At 45.3% G+C, this 18,490-nt stretch overlaps 2 protein-coding genes across 6 annotated transcripts in view; one reads left to right on the forward strand and one right to left on the reverse strand.

Annotated features, from left to right (window-relative positions):
* The window catches only part of Plekhb2 (pleckstrin homology domain containing B2), a 35,753-nt gene extending 29,811 nt beyond the window's left edge, over positions 1-5,942 (reverse strand). Inside the window, exon 1 of the mRNA XM_028865336.2 lies at positions 5,840-5,942. The gene's annotated coding sequence lies outside the window, so the exon portion shown is untranslated. The remainder of the gene's footprint in view (positions 1-5,839) is intronic.
* A 9,510-nt stretch (positions 5,943-15,452) lies between these two features.
* Positions 15,453-18,490, forward strand: part of Fam168b (family with sequence similarity 168 member B) — a 32,955-nt gene continuing 29,917 nt past the window's right edge. Inside the window, exon 1 of one of the 5 annotated variants that reach the window (XM_028865342.2) lies at positions 15,453-15,651. The gene's annotated coding sequence lies outside the window, so the exon portion shown is untranslated. Of the gene's footprint in view, positions 15,652-15,831; positions 15,934-18,490 lie in introns of those variants that run through there. The other 4 variants (XM_028865345.2, XM_028865344.2, XM_028865346.2 and 1 more) reach the window with 4 other exon arrangements.

Raw genomic sequence — 18,490 nt, forward strand, 5'->3', positions numbered from 1 at the left:
ACCACACATCTACATCAACAGCAATTTTGTCCTAGATATAAAAATAGAAGCAGTTACTATATCAAAAGGGCAGCTTCAAAAGATGGAAACGGTTGTCGTTCGTGAGAGAAGAGTGAGTTGGAGCGAGAAACCAGCGTTCTTACTCTAAGGCCTAAAGTAATGTTAAGCTTTTCAACAGATAGATAGATAGATAGATAGATAGATAGATAGATAGATAGATAGATAGATACTCTTTCAATAAATACAAACATGTAATTGTGAACTGCAGTTCCCAGAAAGAAAACAACAACATAGATTTAAGTTAAAGATTCTACAAGGCTGGTGGACTAATTAAGACTCTCTTACTGGGGAGAGTTAGAATGTTAACGATCCAGGGACACATTATCTTGGGCTATCTTTAGCTCCCATTCACCACCCACTTTGCATTTGACCTGACATCCTTTCAATAGGGGTCAAACCTTTGCATTGTACTGACTTAGCAGACCACTAGCTCCCTAGTTTTCCTTGTGAGCTGTAAGCTACCTAATTGATGGTCCCCCTGACCTAATTCGCTCTGTTTGCTCAGTTGGAACTTGTCACCCAGGGAAAAATGAATCCGTGTTCTGGGGCCATGGTAATCACTCCTATTTGTTGAAGAACCAACCACCACATTCCCCTTGAGGCAAGAGCTAGGTTTTGCACTGCAACATCAAAATTACCTCCACATACACTGTCTTAGTTTCCACTGTTGTGATAAAGCACCATGACCATAGTGACATCCTGGGGAGAAAAGGGTTATTTTGCTCAGAGTTCCACAGCATAGTCTATCCTCAGAGGGAGGAAGAAGTTTCTTCAGGGACTCTGACCTTGCCACATGATGCCACGTTTCAATTTCTCCCCATGATCTGTTCAATCCCTGGGCATCTACTGCCACGGAGGCTGTACCTTTACTAACGGCCTTTTCTGACTTCTCACAATCCAAACAGGAACTCAAGGTAGAGACAACGGGGGAGTGCTGCTTACCATCTTGCTCCTTGGTGGCTCACTCAGTCAGTTTTCTTACACAACACGAGACCACCTGCCCAGGGGTGGCGCCATCCCCATCAATCACTAAGCAAGAAAATTCCCTTCAGATTACTGACAGACAATCTGATGGGGAAAATTGAGACAATTTTCTCAACTGAGGTTCCTCTTCCAGGGTAACTCTTACTTGTGTCAAGTTTACAAAAACCGACCAAGACAAGTGACCCCTTGACACACAAATACAACACCATGAAACCATAACCGAGTTTGTCCTCAAGGTCTCACAGTAACGTCAACAGCACAATATAAAACATTTCAGTTTCTTAAAGGTCTTACATTGTCACTAAAACTTCAACAGTTAAAAGTCCAAAGTTTCTTAAATTATTCAAAGTCTCTCTAAAAATCAAGTCTCAGATATCCCGAAGTCTCTTATCTATGGGCTCCTGGTGAGTCTCCACTTAGGTATGGAGACTATACAGTAACAGGACATACAGTGACATACACAAGACATAATAGTGACACACGGGGATAAGCGATAGAGCAGGTGGCACTCAGCATGCCAAGCGAAGACATAGAAATATTTCTGTTCTTTCAGAGACTAATTCGGTCATGTATCCTGGGGTTACTCTCCCCACCCCAAAGGTGAGTATATTATTTTTCTCATGGCTCTAACAAAATAATTGACAAAGGCTGCTGACGGAGGGAAGGGTTTATTTCAGGTTCCAGGTGGAGAGGACAGAGTCCATCGTGACAGGGAAGTCATGGCAATGGGGACGTGCAGCACCCGGTCACATTGCATCTGTTGTCAGGAAACAGAGAGAGATGGACGCTGATGCTCAGCTCATTTTCTTACTCAGTCCAGAATCCCAGCCCACTGGGTGGTGCCATCCACATTTGGAGTGGATTTTCCACCTTAGTTAATCCAGTCTACCAATCTAGAAACTCCCTCACAGGCAAGCTCAGAGACCTGTCTCCTAAATGATGCTAGATCTTGTCAAGTTGACAGTCGGTATTAATGATCACAGTGTGTGTATTTAAAGTTGACTCTCGGGTTGGAGAGGTCGCTCAGAGGTTAAGAGCACTGACTGTTTCTCCAGAGGTCCTGAGTTCAATTCCCAGCAACCACGAGGTGGCTCACAACCACCTGTAATGAGATCTGGTGCCCTCTTCTGGCCTGCAGGGATACATGCAGGCCGAACACTGTATACATAATAAATAAATACATCTTGAAAAAGATAAAATAAAATTGACTCTCACCGTACTTTTAACTTGCTGTAGAAGCAGCTACCTTGGGTTGAGTTTTACCTGTCAGGCATTGTGTCAAACACTTGTATATTATTTCAGCCATATTTTCCATAATCTTGTCAAGCAGATGGTATACCTTCATTTCACAGATGAAAAAGCAAGGCCCAGAAAGCCAAGTAAGCTGCCCAATGTGATGAATTGAGACAGGATTTGAACACAGGCCTTCTGGGTCCCAAGTCCATACTTAGAAACATCAGTCTTGATGAATTTAAAAAAAATACATGATCATAATCATGTTTCCTGACTTTCAGTTGCTATAACACAGTCACTAAAATTCCTCTCTCCAATTTGAAAGCAATGAGAATTACTAGAAAATGAAGTACAAGTAGGTAGATTTCATCTAGATTGGGGGTTTTTGCTTTGTTTTTTTTTTTGTTTTTTTTTTTTGTTTGTTTGTTTGTTTTAGTTGCTGTTGTTTTGCTGTATATCCTGTTTTTGTTTTGTCAAGTTAAAACAAACTCGAGTTACCTGGGAAGAGGAACCTCAATTGAAAAAAAAAAGCCTCCATCAGACTGGCCTGTAGGCAAGTCAGTCCGGCATTTTCTTGACTAATAACTGATGTGGGAGAGCCCAGACCACTGTGGGTGTGGCTACCGAGCGGATAGTCCCGGGTTGTACAAGCACTATCAATCTAATTACACCTTTCCTCTCTCAGTCTGTACTGTGTAGTCTCGGGTAGTTGCTGACACTAATCAAATAATTCTTTAATTTGTCTGCCATCCACTAATGCAGAAGAAAGGCTGGAAAAAAGAAAGACATCCCATATGAATACAAGTTAAAAGCACAGTCAAGCTTTCAGGAGTCAAGGAGAACCGACCTCCCACCTACCCATTCACCCATCTCTAGACAGTGCTCCAGGAGCAAATTTCTGTGTAGCCACTCTGACAGGAGAGGGGATGAAACCAAAGAATGTGCTGTACTTATAGGATATGCTTTAAACAAACAAACAAACAAAAAAAAAAAACTCAGCAAAACAGAACAAAAAAGTTCAGATTTCACAAAAGGCTAAGACAGTTCATAACACTGTAAACCTAACTGCTTACTGTTGCAAATGCTATGTACAGCTTTATGTTGGAAAGTCCCTTACAGGTATGAAGTCATAGAAGCGTTAACTAAACGCATGGTAGCAGGAAGCCACCGCCCATATGATACAGTACGCACAGATCTGACATTACTAACAATAGCGAATGTCAAGGGACAGGAAGAGCATATGGGAGCACTTTTATACTCTACATTTTAAGGACACGTTTGTAACACGTACTGTAGAAAGGAATCTTTACAACACCCCTGGTCCAGGCAGCATCAGGAGAAACACAGGACTTGGCAGCCTTAAGAATGGCCACACCCAGTTCAAGAGAGACTGTCCTGAGGAAGTGCAGACATTAAGGAGGAACGCAGACACCATAAACTTCAGGGACTAGGCAGACCTCCTGACCAGACTGCCTCTGTTTCCCCCCTCGCCACACCAGCCGCTGGCTGCAGCTGACTTAGCAGAGGGTGTTCAAAGGTACGAACACCGCCTCCCTCTCAGACCACATTGGCTTTCTGCATAAACTACAACTCAAAGGTTCAGTTTCCAGAGATAGAGAGGTAAGAGATAGAAAGGGGTTGGGGCAGACAGACAGACAGACATAGTGAGAGAGAGAGACATTGATTTCATAAATGCAGTCTTTATTTTCAGGGAATTTACTTACAAAAGTGTGCTAACACCCTTAATTTACAGAACACCTACTATGTGTCTGACAGGAAGACACCTTAACCGAGTTTTGATTCCTGCCCTGAGGAAGATCAGTGGGTAATCTCTCACACACAGAATAAACATCACTGACACTACATAAACCCAGGCAAGCACCTGCCTGGCCAGAGGCTCTCTACCCAAGCCACCTGTCCTAACCATATCCTGCTGACCACCCTGAGTCAAAGCTTCCGGGGCCCAGGAAACACTCGGAACCCCCTAAGGAAGGAGCCAGCAGCAACAGTACTCCCAGCGACCTGCCCTTCTTCACTGAGAAGGCAAGCCCACAGCACTGGCTGGTGGACACACAACCATGTTTGGTCAATGATTCCTTCAGCAAACACTCATCACCCTGGGTAAGCAGCCATAGATCCCAGTCGCCACCTTACCATTTCCTGTAAAGTGGAACAAGTCACTTCCTGTACTGGTTGCCTCAAAGACCACAAGAGACCAGCCTCCCTATCCTGGTAAAATGGAACGCGCACGCACGAACAACACACGCACACACGCATACACAGCTTCTTTGGAGGAATTAATCAGTGTGTTCTGAATTAGCCACGTAGTCTCTAGAATCCGTGACCTTTCCCCCTATATTCTAAAACACTGGGAATTACTCCACTCCTTTATGAACTAACTCTCTTTGTAAACCACTCTGCATCTGAGAGTTAGAGACAACAATTTCTGCTTGCCCCAAATAAAAATCCCTGACCTCCCAAGGTCTCGAGCTGGATAACAATGAACTGTACCAAAAAAGGAGTTACGCTTGTACAATCAAAACACCTGAAACTAAAGACCGAGTAAGACCACAGACCATGAAAGGGCAGGAGAATAGGGGGCCCACCAAAGCTGGGCAACGGCAGGCGGAAGGTAACCCGAGGGTCTTAGTAAGGCAGCAGCGGTCGGTCCCTTGTGGGGCCACAGGGGCCAGAGAGAGCCCATCCTCAGCAGAGCGCCGCCGCCACCACCACCACCACCACCTCACCCGCCATGGGGTGGAGGGGGGGTCAGGACTAAGCGGCTCTACGGAAGATACCATTAGGATAGGGGACACTAGAGAAGGGATGCGCTGGGTTGGGGAGGACACAACCAGGGTGTGGGCCTGGAGGGAACGCGGAAAGGACCCTGGGGGAAGGGAAGGGGCACGAGACTGGACCAGACATGGGGCAGGGAAGGATAAGATTACGGAGGGGAACCCAGGGAAAGGGGGAGGGGCGCTAGGCTAGACAAAACATTAGGAAAGACTACGCGAGGAAGACAGATCAGGATGGAGACAAGGAATGGGAAAGGGGGAAGAGACAGAAACTTGGAGGGAGGTGGGGAGACTGGAGATGGTGGGGATACAATCAAGATTCTGGACACTGGGGAGGTGCGGAGGCAGAGGCTGAGATAATGCAATCAGGATACGGACACCGGAGGAAAGGCAGGAGGAGCCGGCGGGGGGCGCGGATTCAATCAAAAAGGGCGACATTAAGGGAAGGGGGGGGGGGCGTGGGTCAGAATGGAGACACTCGAGAAAGGAAAGGGAGCAAGACCAGGGGAGGAACTCTGGGGAAGGGAGAAGGAACAGGCGCTGAGAGGGGTCACCGAAGAAGAGAGCAGCGGGGACGTGAGGCTGAGGAAGTGGGCGCGGCCAGCAAGGTTGGAGTCCCCCAGAGCCAGGCTTGGAGAGGGGTGTCGGCGAAGCGGGTTACCCCGGAGGGGCGTGGATCGGGGACAGATGGGATGGGGTGCTCCGACAGGGGAGGTCCCGGGAAGGGGTCGCACGCGGGCGCAGAGGGGCACCGCGGGCACAGTCACCTGCGAATGTCCAGGCCGCTAGGCAGGGATCCGGCTGAGAATGCAAGGTCGCCGGCTTCTTCTGCTCTTAGCTGAACGCGCAAGTCCAGGGCCTGCGTCACCGCCTCGCACGCATGCGCGGGAGGCAGGTGCCCGCCGGGATGCAGGGCTGGAGCCTGAAGGATTGCTTTTGACTGGGGCTTAGTTAGCAGCTCAAGGGCGGTTCTAAGCATCCTCATCTTGGTCTCTACACACAAAGCTTCGTAGAGAGGTGCGTGACCCCCGGACTAAGGCAAGCTGAGCCTGGAACACCCCGGAGCCAGAAATGAGGACATGCGTGCTCCAAAACTGAAAAATGGAGATGTCAAAACTGAAACAGCAACCAAGAAACAAAGCTGGGTGTCGTCGCAATAAGTCACATAGGATTGTTATAGCTTAAAATATAAAACATATAAAGAAATAAATGAGGAAGGATTCGGGACGATAATCCCAGAACTAGGAGGCTGAGTCAAGAGGTTCATGAGTTTGAGGCCAGCCTGAACTACATAGTCATTGTCACAAAAACAAATAAACAAACATACTCATTAGGAGGGCATGGTGGTACACAACTGTAATCGCAACACTTGGGAGATGGGGTAGGAAGACAAGAAGCCCACGGTCATCCTTGGCTGCATAGCAAGCTCAAGGCCAGTCTGGGAATTAATGAGATCCCGTCTCAAAAAATAAATAATAATAAACAACAACAACAACAAAAAACCCTATCATATTGTTTGAATGATAGTGCCTTGTGTGTCTCATTATATTGTTTCTAGGTTGTTTGTATCTCAAACAATGAATTGGACAAGACATAGAAGTAACGGAAGTGTACATTTATTTAAAAAGAAAAATGTGTAGCATATACTCCCCAGAATGGGAACAGGCCTGAGCAAGCATAAGACCCAAGACCTCCACGTCCTTTTGGAGCATCCTTTTTTATGAGCTGGGGTAGAGGGAGGAGCAGATTCCCTGCATGGAAATTAGGTAGACCCCCTACCGTGATTGGCAGATGGGCTTAATGTTAAATAGCTTTGGGCCATCTTTAAGTTGGTGGGTTGTATATCCTCTAACTTTAAGCATGCGCATACGCCCCCTTGTGCTTATACGTGAGACAGTAAACAGGAGTTTTCCTTTAATAGTTTGGTTCAAGGAAACACTTGCCCAAACTGTTTTAAGATGAACTTGTTTATCTGCCCTTCTACTATGAAATGCTGGACCCCAAATTACCTACAGAAGAGGAGACGCTGGGTGCTGCCCCCATGGGGACGGAGACAGAGGGAAGGTGCTTGCTGGTCATCAGGCAGTCCCTGTGCTCACCTGCATCAGTAGAACTATAGACGCTGTGCTGGCCAGTTTTCGTCACCTTGGCACAAACTAGGGTCATTTGGAAAGAGGAAACTCCAATTGAGGGAAAACAACAACAACAAAAAAACCAACTTCCATCAGAGTGACCCACGGATAAGTCTATGGAGGCATTTTCTTGATTGATAACTGATACTGAGGAGCCTATCCTGCTATGGGTGATGCAACCCAGGGGCAGGTGGTCCTGGCTTGTATAAGGAAGCAGGCCAGTAAGTCAGCAGTGTTCCTCCACGGTCTCTGCTTCAGTTCCTGGCCTGGTTCAGTTCCTGCCTTGGCTTCCCTCAGTGATTGACTGTGATCAAGATATGCGAGTCAAATAAACCCTTCCCTCCCCAAGGTGCTTTGAGTCATAATTTTTTCACAGCAATTGAAAATGCAGATGTTTTTTCTTCTTCCTACTTTCCTGCATCTACTGAATTTTCTCTTCATTTTAAGTTTTATATATATATAAATATATATATGTATGTATGTATGTATGTATGTATACACACACACACACACACCACACACACACACACACACACACACGTGTCTATATGAGAATATGCATATATAGTGCAAGTGTCTGCTGAGGACCAGTACTCTTAACTGTCCAGCCATCTCTCCAGCCCTACAAATTTTCTTTAATGAAGATGATAGATAGATAGATAGATAGATAAATAGATAGATGATAGATAGATCGATAGATAGATAGATAGATAGATAGATAGATAGATAGATAGATGATAGATAATTTAAATAATAGGAAGGTAACTTAAATACAGGAAAAAGTAGTATCTGAATACAGGTTGGTATAAATACAGGTTCCAGGGACTGGTGGAGATGCTGCAGTGTCTGCTAGTAAGTTTCCTGGCTTTAGTGAAATTGGCTTTGTGTCCCAGTTCCCTGCCAAGACGAGGAGGAAGGGCCACTGTAGGTGAGTGAGCACGGGCATCTGCTCTCAGAAAGCCCGCTGTGGGTGAGTGAGCATGGGCACCTGCTCTCAGGTCTGCTGTAGGTGACTGAGCACAGGCATCTGCTCTCAGGTCTGCTGTAGGTGAGTGAGCATGGGCACCTGTTCTCAGGCCTGCTGTAGGTGAGAGTGAGCATGGGCACCTGCTCTCAGGCCTGCTGTAGGTGAGTGAGCATGGGCACCTGCTCTCAGGCCTGCTGTAGGTGAGTGAGCATGGGCACCTGCTCTCAGAAAGCCCGCTGTGGGTGAGTGAGCAGCCACTCTAGCCCACATGTGTCTGTGCTGAAAGCTTAGCTTCTAGTCTAAGCGCAACAGGGGGCAATGAGGAGCCACACTGGAATGCATACACACTCAGCTGCCTCTGTGGCCTTCAGTTTAGTCAAATTACCTCTGACCAGCTCCACTTCCTTGTTTACCCCAGTTATTAGGTAAGAAAGTGGGGTGAGACTTCGTGGTGAATACCTGTGGCTTTAGTACCTGGAAGGCAGAGGTAAGAAGGTCTAGAGTCTGAGGTCCCTTCAGGAAGGGACAAGATAGAGATTCCCGTGCTCAACTACACATTGTAAATTTAACTAGAGTTTTACTTTCTCAAAAATGTTGCAATCTGGGACCTGTGAGATGACTCAGTGGATAAAATGCTTGGCGAATAAACCTGAGGACCTGAGTTGGGAAGAAGAGAAAAAACTCCACAAAGTTGTTCTCTGGCCTTTACGGGCACATCATGGTGTGCCCGTGCACATCACAAATACACACACAATAATAATAATACACCTTTGCCTCCAGCTAGATGGTTGATGTAAAAACATATTTTCCTATTAATTCTTTAGTTCATACAATTCACAACAAGTGAATTGACTAGGGAGACATTAAAACTCTAAAAAGTGAGTAATGAATTCATAAGTAAGTCATTAACAGAAGAGAAAGTGCATATGCAGCCAGGATTCTACAAAAATAAACATAGTCATAATCTAAAAAAAGACAGTGAAAATTCAACGTGTAAGAAGTCAGATAAACTGATGACTAGAAATCCTGCTTTTATATCTGTAAGTTGGTACAATTCTTCTGGAGAAAATTTTGTAGTTTCAAAAGCTTTAAACTACTTAATCTTGACCAGACATACCCACGCCTGTATTCTTATTGTAGAAGGTGCAGGAAGATCAAAAGTTCAAGGCCAGCCTCAGCTAAATAATGAGTTTGAGGCTAGCCCAGGCTATATGAGACCCAAACAAACAAATCAACCTACAAATCCAATTCTTCAAATCACCTATTTGGGCTGGAGAAGATTAAGAGTGGATACTGCAGCCTGGTGGTGGTGGCACACGTCTTTAATCCCAGCACTCAGGAGGCAGAGGGAGGTGGATCTCTGCGAGTTCGAGGCCAGCCCGGTCTACAGAACGAGTTCTAGGACAGGCTCCAAAGCTATGCAGAGAAAGCCTGTCTCGAAAAAGAAACAAACAACAACAAAAAAGAGTGGGTACTGCTCTTCCAGAGGAGCTCAGTTCAGTTCCCAGTGCCCACCGCACAACTTCCCATTACTCCAGTCACAAATGCTTTGACGTCCGCTTCTGGACTCTGAGGGTACCTGCACTAATGTAAGCATGAACCTCTGTGACCCCCAAACAGATGTACAAATAATTAAAACTAGAAACACCGGTGATTTGATTTTGAGATAACTATCCACGGTACATGAAAACTCCAGTCAAAAACTGTTTACAACGATTTATATCATGACTGTAATCAGTGGAAATCAAAACAGCCATACATACAATCTAAAACTTAAAAGCAAAAAATCTTAAAGTCCATAGCAAGCATGACAAATATATGAAGCTATCAGAGCTCATATCCTGTTGGGGATAGCGTAGCTATCCTGAAAGCACAAACACCGTGAAGAGTAGTTTTGCATCTCACTGTGATTGTGGGGAGGGGAGGGCGCATGCCCACTGCAGCACCCATGTGGAGGTCAGAGGACAGCGTTCAGGAACCAGCTCTTCCACCGTAGGCGCCAGGGACTGAGCTAAAGTCGTCAGGCTTGTGCCGTGGATGCTTTTCCCAGCTGAGCCATCTTGTCGGCCCTAGACTGTACTTTTTTTTTTTTTGTAATAGAACCCTATTGAGTCCTTTTTATAAGATTTATTTATCTATTATGTTTACAGTGTTCTGTCTACATATACAGAAGAGGGCACCAGATCTCATTAAGGATGGTTGTGAGCCACCATGTGGTTGCTGGGAATTGAACTCAGGACCTCTGGAAGAACAGCCAGTGCTCTTAACCACTGAGCCATCTCTCCAGCCCTAGACTGTACTTTTTAATAATGGCTGTGCTTGGGAAATGACAGAAATGTATCCTCAGGCTCTTACCACCATGAGCTTCCTTGCCTGTCTCCTAGTGATGGGTGCCCTGGAGCCTTGTTTCAGGTGGTAATCAGCCAACGGTTATGAGCATTTCTGTACACATCTTTGCAGGAATGTATGATTCCATTTTTTGCTGCAGCACAATTTGTAGGGTGAGTGTGTAGATGTATGTTTAGTTTTATATGAGGTAGCCAGACTTTTTCCTGAAGGATTGACATTCTTGGTACTTCCAGAAAAATAGGAGATTTTTATTTTACATCTAATTGTAGATACATTGACATGATTCAAAGCTATAAAGAAAACCCTCATGAATATTATCTTTCTTCTGATTTTCCCCCTACACATACTTGCTCAGGTCCCACTTTTATGAGGGGACAGGGTTCTGTGCAGGCAATCAGTGCTCACCTGTGTGTGGGGTCTATCATCGTGTGGTGGGATAGATGTCCCTGAGGCTCAGGTATTTGAACATTTGATTCCTATTCCTTGGTGACACTGTTTAAGCAGGTTATGGAACACTTAAGAGGTTCAGGTTTTCTGGAGGAACTACGTCATTGGGGGCTGGGTTTAAGTGTTTATAGCCTAACTCCACTTCCAGTTCACCCTGTTTTGCTCACCTGATCACAGGTGGAGATGTGATCTGTGAGCTCCATGCTCCAGCCACCCACCACCATACCCTCACCCCTCACAGCCCACATTATAGATGCTAAACTTCTGGAATTGTAAGCCAGAATAAACTCTTCTGTAAATTGCTTGTGGTCATGATATTTAACACAGGAATAAAAAATAAAATAAAATAAAGACTGCCTTTGGTTTCCTTTCCTGTTACTGTGAGAAAATACCCAGACAAAGCCAGGTGTGGTGGTGCATGCCTTTAAGCGCTTGGGAAGCAGAGGCAGGCAGATAGTCTGAGACCAGCCTGGTGTACTTAGGGAGTTCCAGGCTAGGCAGGGCTACATAGTAAAACCCTGCCTCAAAACAACAACAAAGCAAACAAACAAATTCTAAAAAAAGCAATTTAAGAAAGAAAGGGTCAACATGGCCCACAGTTCCAGGTTATATAGCCCATCATGGCGGCACAAGAACTCCAAGGAGTTGGCCACATTGTAGCCAGAGTTAAGAATCAATGATGGAAGAACGTAGGCTGACTTCAGCTCACTGTCGCCATTTTATACAGTCCAAGGTTCCTGACGCTAGGAATGGTCCCATCCACACCTAAGATGGGCCTTCACACATCAATTAACACAATCAAGATAATCTCCTACGAAGGCATACCGTTTCCCTGGTGACTCTAGATTCCATCAGGTTGACAACTCACAATAGCCATTACAGACTCATATCTAGATGGCTTGTCAGTTGGTTAAGGAATACTTTTGTTTGTTTGTTTTTGTTTTTTCAAGGCAGGAAGGAATAACTTTTACAGCGTGAGTTTTTTTTCCCCTTGGGATTGGCTTTGTAAAGACATCGAGAGTTACTAGGGGTCAAATGGATGACGGTTGGAGCCTATTGGCTAAAGTGTAGATTCTTCTACAGTAGTGTCATGATGCCCTAAGACAGATTAGAACCTGTTAAGGAGAAGTCTTTCAGACCATACTTGGAATGAATAGCAGCCTTGCTCAGATCATATCTTGTCCTGGGGCAGAAACAGCCCCTTCCTTAGGCTGTAAAAGTTCAGCACAGCCATTTGTCCCAGATACCAGACTAGCATCCAGAGCTTCCTGTACGTTCCTGTTGTAAAAGATGCTCTCCGGAATGAGCATGTACTTGTTGCATTTTATAAGTGTGCAATGGCTATTCTTGGTTATCAACTTGACTGCATCTAGAATTAAAATGGAGGGCACACCTGGGATGGACTTTTGCTTAATTTGAAATAGGAAGATCAGCCTTTAATCCTGAGGTGGGAAGACACACCTAGAATCTGGGCCACGCCTTCTGCTGGAAGACTTTGTATAAGGACATGGAAGAAGGAAGCTTTTACCCTTTGCCTGCTTGCTCTCACCTGGCTAGCAAGTCCATTCCTTCACTAGCATTAGAGCCTACTTCTTCGGGATTCCAGCGTATACTGAAGACCAGCTAAGACATCCAGCCTTGTGGACGGAACAGCTATTGGATTCTTGGACTTTTTGTTCACAACCAGCCCTTGTTGGATTAGCTGAACTGCAGCCTGTAAGTCATTCTAATAAATTTCCATATACGTGCGTGCGTGCGCGTGCGTGTGTGGTGTGGTGTGTGTGTGTGTGTGTGTGTGTGTGTGTGTGTGTGTGTGTGTGTGTGTAATCATTCTGTAAGTTCTGTTACTCTAGAGAACACTATACAGACAAGCTTTTCAGAAGTGGATTTGTTGGGCTAAAAGCTTTGTGTACATTGATCTTGATACACATCTCAAATGGTCCCCTCTCCAAAACAACAATTTGGTGCCCATTTCCTGTGGCCTCACCAATAGAGGATATTGTCTTTTGTTTTTTTAATGCTTCTCAGTCATTGGTGAAAAATCCTACCCTAACATTTGTTTCCTCAAAGTTTTGCTTTGTTGTTGTTGTAGTTCTTCTTGGTGAAATAGGATCTTGTTGGTCTAGAACTTAAAACTCATCATGTAGACCAGAGTGCTTTAAGCTTGAGGCGATCCTCATTATCTGTGCCTCCAAAGTCCTGTGTCTCAAAATTTTAACTTGAAATTTTCTTTTAGAGATAAGGTTGACTTTTTCATATTATCAAGACCTATTTGTATGTCCTTTGCTGTGAACTCTACTAATTTCTCTACTGACTAGTGGGACTGCTTCTTAGTGGCTTCTGGAAGGTCTCAGAATACTGAAGAGATCAATATAACCCTTTGTGGAATATGTTTCATTGTTAATCATATGCCTTTTGATATTGCCTAGGGTGATTTCTCCAGCCAATATTAATTTTCTTTAAATTTAGTGTGTGTGTGTGTGTGTGTGTGTGTGTGTGTGTGTGTGTGTGTGTGTGTTTGCATGTGCATGCACATGTCCATGGGGCCTGTGTGGACGTTCAAGAACAACTTTTGGGAGTCTGTTCTCTTTCACCCGCAGGGCTCTGGGGATCCACAGGTTTGAGTGGCAAGCTGTTTTACCTGTTAATCCGCTCACCTGCCTGCCCCTCCAGCCAATGGTTTTCATAGGCATTGTTTCTGGCTTTTGAGAGAAAAATTCTTTACTCCACATTTAAAAAGGAATTTCCCCATGTTCTCTTCTTTTTTATGTTTCCATGATTAAAAATTGTATGTTTTTTTTTTTAATTTGGAATTTATCCAGGAGTTAGACTTACAATTTATACTGTTTCTGATAGTTACATTTTGGTCCTAGTGCCATTTACTTTACAATCCTTCTTTACCCCAGCTAGTCATCGTTGCTTGCTGTGGCAAAATTGGTGAGAAAAGCCAGGCATGGTGGCACATGTCCTTAATCCCAGGACTTGGGAGGCAGAGCAGGTAGATCTCTGAGTCTGTGTAGTCTATGTAGAGCCAGCCATCATGCTGGCTGCCAAGACATTAACATGGAATTTTAGGCAAACGGTTAAGATCCGTTTTGTGACGTATGGCAAGATTTTAAATTAAAGAAGATAACACCCAGTGATTTTAAATACTTTATCAAATACCAACTTCTCCAAATTGTTTGAGTGTACTTCTGGATTTTCTATTACATTTCATTGGTTTTGTTTGTTTTTTGTTTTGTTTTGTTTGTATCTATACACTGGTGAGCTTATTGGCTGCAGCCTTTAAATATGTTTTTAATATCTGGTAGGAAGTTAAATAGTCCCACCTTCATCCCACCCCACCCCCGGTTTTTGTTTTTTTTGGAGACAGGAATTCTATTTTTCTGTGTAATAGCCCTGGCTGTCCTAAAACTTGCTTTGTAGACCAGGCTGGCCTCGAACTCAGAGATCTGCCTGCCTCTGGCTCAGAAATGCTGGGATTAAAAGGCATTCACCACCATGATCCGCAAATAGCCCCTCTTGACTACTCTATTCTCAAACATTTCCTGGCCCGCATTCTTTCTGTTGGCTTTTCTGCTGTGTAAAGATTGTGTGGTTTGGGACTTGCTCTAAGTGCTTGGTATTTCCTAGCTCTTGTGACAAGACACACGCTTAACCGGGTAAAAAAAATCTTGCGGTGGCAGTGGAATGGAGACAGGAGTTCAAAAAGAAAGGGGGGTGGAGAGTGCTGCTTGCTCATGCAGAGAACCCAGGTTCGATTCCCAGCACCCACTTAATTCACAACCCTCTGTAACTCCCTCTTCTGACCTCTGCAGGCAGTAAGCGGGCACACAGCTGTGCACACACATACAAAACACTCACAGTCACACATTTAAAAAATGAATAAATCTTTTAAGAAGGCGGGTGGGGAGGCCCTGAGATGGCTCAGAGCAGTTCCCAGCACTCACGTTGGGCGGTTCAAAACTCCAGCTGGAGGCGATCACAGCCTTCCTTTTTCTGTCCCGGCACTCATGCGAGCACACCCACACAGAGCTACACACTGATACGCATCATTAAAAATAATAATGCCATCTTCCTACTGCGCATGGTGGCTGTTGCTTTAATGCCAGTCAGCACTCTAGAGGCAGAGGCTGGCTGATCTGTAAGTTCAAGACCATCCTGGCTCAAAACAAAACAAGAGAAAAGCTTAAAAGAAAAAACAACAACATAAAACATCAAACGGAATAAACATAAAACCAAAAACATAAAAAGGAACTTGTAAGTAAACATAATGCGAACCGACACACATTTCCTCCCGAAGTTACTACCGGCTCTTAACTATTTTCTACAACGCTGTTCCCCTCTGGGTTTTAGCTCAAGCCTTGAGCTGAGAGGCCCGGAGCCTGGGCGCGCGCCCCAGCATCCGGGCACCTCGCGCACACCTCCCGGAGCGCGCGCACGCGCCGCTGCGTCACGTGCCCGGCGCGCCCCCGGCCGGCGCGCGGCGGGCGGAAGTGAGGTCGTGGGCTGCGGTGTCTGCGCAGCGTCGGCGGTAGCCCGGGCCGCGGCCAGGCGAGCGGGGAGGCAGCGCGAGGCCCAGCGGTCGGCCGCCTCTGAGCGTCGTGTGGGCACTGCCCGTCGCCGAGCCACACGCCGTGCCGGCTCGGGCCGGCGCGCGCCGGTCCCGGAGGCGCAGGCCGCGGTAAGTCCGGGAAGCATGGGGCGGCGGCTCCCGGGCGGGCGCGGGCCGGAAGTGCGGTGCTTTGTGCAGCGCCTGGTCGGGCCGCGCGGGGAGCCGGGGCGCCGCTTTGTCCGCGGCGGGCCGGCGGGGGGGCGGGGCGGCCTGTGCAGGGCCGGGGTGGGAAGGTCGCGGGCGGCTTGGGGTGCCTGCCGCCGCCGACCCAGCGACCCCTCTCTTGGAGGAAAACGCAGGTTTCGGAGGGTCCCTTAAGCAAGGAAAGGACGTTCCGGGGGCACGGTCCAGGTTAATCTGGGGCGGGGGAAGGAAAGGACATCCTGCTAGCGCGTCCCCAGCAGGGTGTTCTCTTTTGCGGTATCTCTTGTATTGTGTGAGCTGGTGTTTAATCAGCCGCATAAATATCTTGGGGTGTTTTGTATGCAAGGTTTGCTAATGAAAGGTTTACACGTGCGCATACACACATTAAATTTTATTTTTTTAAAGAAAAAGGTTGTATGGTTCCTAGTCCTTAAACTCGCCACTTCGCCTTGTGTAAGATGAGATTGCTTTGTGAAGTATGACAGGATTTTAAATTAAAGGAGATAATGGTTGGTGCATGCAATTAGACAGCCTTTGAAACTTTGGTAGGCTTGGAGGTAAAGGGTGGTTTTGCTTTGACAGCTAAGATTTAAGAAATCTAGGTTATTTTTCCTAATGCCGAAGCTGCCATGGTGGAAATTGTTCAAGATTTTGCTTTAAGTCTTTCATATCTATAAAGCAGGCTTATTTTGGTAGTGTCTGTAGTTCAGTCGTGCAGCATTTTGGAATGTTTTGACATGCAAGAAAACCTTTAACGGTGTTAAAATTAGTTGTGGCCACAACCAAATGAAAGTTAAGATCTGGTAAACAGGCACTGCAGGCTTTGAGTTGCTTGGTCGTGTGTTCACCTAGGTCGCGATTGAGAAGCAGTTGCTAGAATTGCCCTCCTCCAATCTCCTTATTGCCCTCCTCCACTCTCCTTGCCCTAAGAGTGCAAGTGACCCTCTGTATAAGGCAAGTGTCTGGAACCACAGAGGGAGGAGGAAGCTGCCACAGATTGGTTTGGGCTAGCTCTACACCTGCCTTTTAAACCATTTTAATGTTAGACAGAATGGTAACATAGCCAGTGTATTAATGGGATTTTAACCCCTGGGGGAAGAATAGCATCACAGTGCAGAGATAGGTGATTGGAGTTGAGAAAAATAAAACAAGAGCATTTTGAAAATAATTTTTGTAGATATCCTGTGGCTTAAGGCAGTTGTCTCCCTAACTTGTCTTCTATCGCTAGTTAATTTTTCTGGACCAGTTGAGAACAATTTCCAAGTATGAGTATTTCAGTGTAGCAGTAGCAACACCTGCTTCTGTCTGTGTTCTGTATGTTTTTCGAGGTCTGAGTATTCTCTGCAGAAGTATGTGAAGCTGTCTTGGGAGGTTGCAAACAGCAGTGAGAGCTAAGTTTGGCGGAGTGGAGCGTTTTCTTGTAAAGATGTACTCTATCCTTGCTATCAGACGTCACTAAAACTTTCCACTGTTGATTTTTCCCCCTAGTAAGTCTGTAGCTTATTTATTAGTGCCTCTGGATAGAGATGATTAAAAAACACCCTGAAATCAGTGTTGTTGCTATGAAACATTAAACTATCATAACCTTGAAAATTTTGCAATTACCACTTCAGCCAAAAACTATTGTTTAGGTCATGGTATGTTTTAAAACTCAAACTAGGCGCTGGAGAGGTGGCTCAGCAGTTAAGAGTGCTTCCTGATCATGCAGAAGTTCTTTTCCCAGTACCTGTTTCAGGCAGCTCACAACCGCCTGTATAACCCCAGCTCCAAAGCATCTGACATCATCTTTGACCTCCACAGGCACTCCCACACACATGGCATTCACTCATAAGGCACAAACATAAATAAAAACAATAAAAATCTATCTTGATTCCTTTAATTGGGGGAGTCTATTTTGTAATTTTGTTTTTTCCCATCCTGGAGCTGAGGACCTTAGATACTCTAACCACTGAGCAGTCCCTAACCCCATAAAAACATAAAAACAAATTCTAGAAAACTCAAGAAAGCTTTTCATTTTAAAGATGTGCTTGTAATGATTGCTGAATTTATAGTTGAGGAATCCTTGCAGTCTTTTCACAGGTAAGTGTGTGGTTGGTATGTTCTGGTGCAAGCGTGAAACCACCCAGTGTTTCCACAGTTGAGTAATTTCCAAAGGGAGACCTAAGAATTCTACCCCTGCATTCAGTTTGAGGTGGTGTATCTGGTCTGCACCAGCTCCAAATAGGGATTGGTAGTTGCTGTGTAACTGACCACTGGCACCAGAAAAACAGGTAGATTGGTGCTCTGGGTCTTTGTGTGCTTGTCTTTTTTTTTTTTTTTCATTTTAAAAGTAGAGAGACACTGTATGCAGTCATATTCCCCACACACAGAAGTAAAGTTTATAAGCATTTTTAAAGAAATGCTTTAAATTACAGGTACCATTCATATTGTTATATTCTTTTGTCTTTCTAAAGATTTACATATTGGCATAGAAACAATACCATTACCATAAATAACAAACTACACTGTTGGGTACCCAGCCAGTGTTCACTTTTGAGCTATATCATTAAAATATGGAGGTGCTGGTTGTTGTTGTTTTCAGATCTTTCCATGTAAATCAGAATCTAAACACAATCTACCTCTTGTCTTTAGTGTGACTCAGACACCCTTCCTCACCTATGTATGTACTTCTGAAGAACAGACATTTGTCCTTGACAGTGCCCTCCTTTGGGTGTGTGTGTGTGTGGTTTACCTCATAGTCGCATTCCATGTATTCCTCGAAGTC

This window comes from Peromyscus leucopus, chromosome 16_21, assembly GCF_004664715.2.
Source record: "Peromyscus leucopus breed LL Stock chromosome 16_21, UCI_PerLeu_2.1, whole genome shotgun sequence".
Taxonomy (NCBI): domain Eukaryota; kingdom Metazoa; phylum Chordata; class Mammalia; order Rodentia; family Cricetidae; genus Peromyscus; species Peromyscus leucopus.